Raw genomic sequence first — 6,224 nt, forward strand, 5'->3', positions numbered from 1 at the left:
CTCTCATGCATGACGCTCAATGGAGGGGATTACTTTTTTAACCATTAAAATGCTTTTGACTTTCAGCCAGTCAACCAGCATGAACGGACAGTGAAGTGAGTTGCCCAGGAAAGGTAAAGGTATTGTACATGTCATATGAGAGTGAATCTATAACTAGACTGATGATATTCGGCTAAGACTAGGATGGCCTAAAGGACGAGTAGTGGGTCCTACATGTGCCTATTACGCAGTACCCATAATGCTGTTCTTGCTGCTGCCATTCATACTCATAAAAGCCTAAGTCTGAGTATTGGACAAATATACCATGGGCATGATCACATACGACACATACTATATATTAGGGGTTGACTGATCCCTTTAGGCATTACTAAAATGTCAGGGGGCCCATGGCCAGAAGGGCCCCGTAGTCTTTGAGTTGGATGCATCAAATTTTAAGTCCATGGTCTGAGAAAAATGAAAAAAAAAAGATATACATGAGATAAATGCTGGTCAACGGCATTGTATTAACCCGGCTCAAGTATATTCTAACTATGGAATTTGGTAAGTGGCGAATCACCATTCTTAGTCCACTCCTGTTATTATGTCTTTTATAATCCTGTAATATCCTTTATATCCTGCAAGATGCTTTCTTTCTTCATTTCTTTACTCATTGTGCATTATAACAACTGAGGGAGGGGTCAGGGACATTATCACCCTTTTCTCCCCAGAACAATAATGATTTTGGTGGAGAAGAAGTGTAGAAGATAAATATAAGACTACAATTAGAAAGTCAATTGGAGCATTATATCTGTTACACCAAGCACTGAAATAACAGAGCAATTTACATGTCATTTCACAATGTTCCTTTACTAGACATATCAGAGGTATTATGAACCCTTTTTTTTATGTATTTTGTTGCAGATTTTTATAGGCATGAGACAAGGGAAAACATTTTTATGTGGTTTTCAAGCCTCGCAATTTAAAGTACCATCTGAACATTTTATTCAAAGAAGTGGAAATTAGTATAGAAACAGATATAACTTAAAGGGGTTGTCTGGGCATGGAGCGGTTTTTCATACTGATGACCTATCCACTAGAAAGGTCATCAGTATATGATCGGAGGGGGTCCGGGCCCCGCACCGATCAGCTGTTCCGACTGCCTCTGGGCACCGGATGTTATGCAGTGTAGCCGGTGTCGGAAGCAGATGGCTCCAAACACTGCATAGCGGCCATGCTGCAGTACTGCAACTCTGCTCCTATTCACTTGAATAGGAGCAGAGCTGCAGCACGGACGCTGTAGTGTGACCGGAGCCATCCTATGGATACGTCATTAGTATGAAAAATCGCTTCATACTAGACAGAGCGATTATCTTACAAATTTTTGTATAATCGTTCAAATGCAAAAGATAATAGCCACGTGTAATAGTGTACAACGATCGAACAATAAATCGCTGAGTTTCTGTGCATTAGCCACATCTACCTGGGTGAAAGGTTATTGTGTGTCACCGCCATATCCCCTCGTTTTATCAGAAATCTTCCAGTCTTTAGCAGTTCAGAGATGAGGTGTGGGCGAACAAGCAACAATCGCAGTAATGACTGAACAGCAAAAATCTTTAACAATTATTGTGATGGGTAAAAGACCTTCTTTTGAGCACAAAGGATTCGTAAAATCATCACTCGTCGCTCGTTCATGAAAGAGTATCTGCCTGTCTAATAGGACCCTTAGTGTTGCATAGACCCTTACATTTGTTTCCGGAATTCGCTCTTATAATTAATCAAAAGGTTATAAATTACTATACTTTATAAAAGGGTTATCCAGCTTGTGTCACGTAGGGTGTGTGGACCCACTGGGCCGTACTGCCTTAACGGTATGGCTGCTGGCCAACAGGACACAGGTCAAAGTCTATAGTTCGTATAGGTGTACCTGTGGTAGCTTCAGACAGTAGCGAGGCAGGTTCGGAAGGGACTTTGGCAGCAGGCGGACACCAGGTGTGGTGTAACAAGACAGGCGTGGTACACAGCACAGCACGACCCCAACTCACGACCTCAACTCAATACGTCACTTGACCAGGATAGCACGGGATACAGGTAGCAGGAACGGGAAATACTGGGAACTGGAAGACCATTTGCAGAGACAAACTAGGGTAACAACAACAAAGCTCAGGCATGCTTGATAAAGATCCTATTGTAGGATTGAAACGTCGCTTTATGTTTGACTGAATAAACCACCATTTTTTCACACTGGAGTGCTGCAAGTTTTCTCTTTCTATATTTGATATTCCGTCCTAGGATCAGGACGACTTGCTGGGCACCCGTACTACAGATTTTTGTGAGTGCTGCTGCTTTCTGCTTTACTATGTTTTAATATAGATACTGAAGGTCGTGAGAGTTTGCTCTTTTCTATAGTGATACATTGCAACAGTCTGGATTCAGGACAGACAAATGTGGACTAAGGCCCCATGCACACGACCGTAAAAAATCTCCGTAATTGCGAACCGTAAACCATCCGCAATTACGGACCCACCCGGTTCTATTGTACCGCTACGGATACGGATGCCGCAGGCCGTGATCATGAGTCCTTATTTAGACATAGACCAATGGGCGGCATTAGCTGGACAAGGGCCTTCAATATTTAAAATTCAGTTCTTGTTAAAGTTTTCCAGTAATCTGTCAAGCTTTTCTCAAGAAGATTGACAACCCTATTGGCTAATATAAAGGAACAAGGAATAGTGTTATCATGCCACCAGCCAGTCTTTCTCCAGAAATTATTAGATCTCCTAAAACCTAGAGCAGAAAGCCCCCTTCATGTAGAACATTGGAACAGGAACACATTATACATTTATTTGCTTAGAAGAAGCCCACACTTTAGTTTGATAATGACATTTGGAACATTTGGTTATGTTTTGATCTTAGTTTCAGCATCCCCCTTGATCAGATGTCCTCAGGAGAAATGGCGCAGCTTCGGTATAGTAACAAGCAAATGTTACTGATGCAAGATCAGTAATTGGATCTATTACCATGGCAACAGAACTTGGGAAGGCTTCTTTCATAAATTCTATTATGGAAATACTTGTAGTTTTTAATACATTTTGCCAGATATCTTTTTTTTTGGCAGACTCCTTACAGACCCGTAATGTGTGCCAGACATTTTGCTGCCAGTTAAATCTGTTAGGCACTCAAGGGTAAATACTAAGAGCTTGTCAGCATCCAAAAGACGTGGCATTACAGCTTAACATTTGCTGAATAAATTATATTTTCTTGTGTTCCATTTTTTTTTAGTTATGTCACATCTAATTTACAGACTGCTGCCAGCTGTGTAGACAAGGGGAAATGACTGATCTTTCATATATTTGGTGGGTATGTCTAAAGGAGCCACTAGCTGCTATAATGTAGAGACCATTGTGTTACGGCAAATATGGAATGCACAAAACCTTTATACATCAGATGATGCTGTGTAGGTGGAGATACAGTTGATAGGAGTTGATGAAACGGTAGAATCAGTTTTATTCAGTACTTTGTATCAGTGCTTTAGAGATGAAGCTCAATGTATTATCATTTGATTTAATACTGTGACATGACCTAAGTCTGAAGTAAAAGTACATATAGCCAATTTAGAATTTCACAGGACATATTACTTTGATTTACATTTGCATCCATACATATTCTGCAAAAGATGTCATAGTATGCACACAGTAAGATTTTCAAAGCATGAACACATAGATAGCAGTACTGAAATATTGAAGTCGAATTCTCATATATCTCATAAAACTGTTGCACTTTAGGCCAGGATTTCATTGTATAGTTTGGCCATGGAGTCCTTGTGGCCATATAACACACCTGTGACTAAAGGGCCTTTTACACCGGCTGATAAGTGGTTGGTGCAGCGAGCACAAGGTAATTATCGGCAATGAGCGTTCTGTAAACGCTCGTCTGCCTGATAATCGTCCAGTCTAAAACCCCCTTTAGGAGGCTTGCAATATTGCTGGATTGCCGGTATCTGTGCAGCTGCACAGGGGTCCTATAGGAAAGGGGGCCACTACCATATAAATATTGAAATTCCTTCTACTGTATAAGGGACTGTGTTAATGATTTATTAAAAAAATTATGTTAATCACTGGTTGGTACAGGAGAAAAAAGTTACTCCAAATATAATCTGTGACAGTCTGATTCTGCAGGTGGAGATGAGCAGCGCCTATATAGCACCGGCACTGCTTATCTTAATCGTCAGGTTCTGGAATCAGGATGTGATATATACAATTATTATTTAAAAGAAACTAACCTAGCCTGGCACTTATTATTTAGATCAGGGGTAAAAGAAAACCTTGTCCGAGAGCCACATTGTCGGATTGTATCAATCCCAAGGGCCCGCAATAAAATTATAAGAGGTATTCCCATCTGAGAGATTATCTGCAAATAAACTCTACATGCCATAAACGTCTAATAGTTCTTAAACTCTCACCTATTAGGTAAATGGGGATCTCCTGCTCCCCCCGTTCGGTACACTAGAAAGGAGGAGGAAAAAATTGCCATGCATGCATATGGCTTGCTCCCTTGTAGTTTATGGGAGTTCACTGCTGAATGTCTTACGACTCCTTTAAACTACAATGGAGTTGTCGTAAATACCTACCACATTGTGATGTTCGTGCTGTATTTGAGTAATATATTTATACTATGTGTATGTAATATCTGTTTTGTTTATGTTGAGAATTAATAAAAAGATTTTACAAAAATAAAAAACTACAATGGAGAATGCCATGTGCATGTGCAGCTACATCTCGACTTTTATGGTCTCTCCCGTGGATATGCCATAAATGTATTAGATGGGAATACTCCTTTAAAGTAGCACTTTTGGGTAAAACTGATGCACTGTGTTATGCCAAGCTCAGGGCCTGAGGGGGCGGTGCCTGACACATAGATTCAACGACAGAATACCAATCATGGTCTGCAACAAAGTGCCCCCATACTTATGCCAGCCACACAGTGCCTCCCATAACCATGCCAGCCAGATGGTGTCCCCTTATAACAGTGGCAGCCACACAGGGCATTATTAGTTCTTATGTGCTTTTGGTCAGGTGTATAGTCCATTCATGACCTTTCTCTTCACAATACTGCCTGTGATACATCTTTTTTTGGATGTAGATACCTGTACCTCACCACATCACATGATGTTTATATTGTATTAGCATGTTATTTGGATATGTCCTCGTTGTATCTCCACACTATCCTTTTAATTGCTTGTATCATTGGTTTGTTTTTTTGATGGCCAATATGCTGTTATGTGTATTTCAATAAAGTTTGTTTTATACTTTCATGGTACAAATTCTATGCTGTGTGTCGTTTATCTAGTTGTGGCTATATTATATGTCCTCACATTTCGTCATAGGTATTCAGTTTTGGTTTTGTGATTTGTGTGGACGCATAATTTTTTGGCGTATGCCCATGGTCTATACTTGAATAGGTATTCATTATTAGTACTTACCTGTTCCTGCTCCTCGTTTTATGGCTTCTTTCTGACATGGAAGATACATATGAGCATCCACCAGAGGGCGCTCACTTATATCTTCCAAGACCTGCACTGATATCTATTATCAATGCTGGGAAGAGAGAACAGGGCTGCTGTCTAATGATGGCACTCTATTCTTTGCATAAGAAGGATGTGGCTCTCTTTTAAGATCCCTGTCATTCTGAACCATTGGGACACAAAGCATATCCTGATCTGAATGGTTGGAGGGTGCACAAAACAGCACCGCGGGCCACATGGCCCCCGGGTATCGGGTTGTGCATCCCTGATTTAGAGGAACTGAGATTGCACTTTTCCACGTTCAATGTTACTTACTTTTTTCAATACGTAAAGAGGTTGTCTGTTTTAGAACATACAGTTTCAAATATCCTATTAAGGAGTTAATAAAGGGGAGTTCCCCGTTCAGGAACCTCATCTTTAAGCCATAACACAGAGCTGCTAAGAGTGTCTCTCGCTCTGAAAGACCCAGCATGTCCATGCATTACATTGTTTTCAATGGGCACCGTGTAATACCTAATTTCCCCCGTGGTGGTGCTGCAGGGAAATTGACCACTTACTGTAAGATTCACCCACAGATTACGGCTGATTGCTGGTGGTCCCAGCAGCAGGTTGCCATGAGATCAGCTTATCATAGGGGGACCCCCTTTAAACAGAAAGGGACTGTCCAGAGACAACCCCTTTAACTTTCTTTCCAGAATTGTCTTCATACAATATATAATATACA

Source organism: Rhinoderma darwinii, chromosome 8, assembly GCF_050947455.1.
Source record: "Rhinoderma darwinii isolate aRhiDar2 chromosome 8, aRhiDar2.hap1, whole genome shotgun sequence".
NCBI classification, from domain to species: domain Eukaryota; kingdom Metazoa; phylum Chordata; class Amphibia; order Anura; family Rhinodermatidae; genus Rhinoderma; species Rhinoderma darwinii.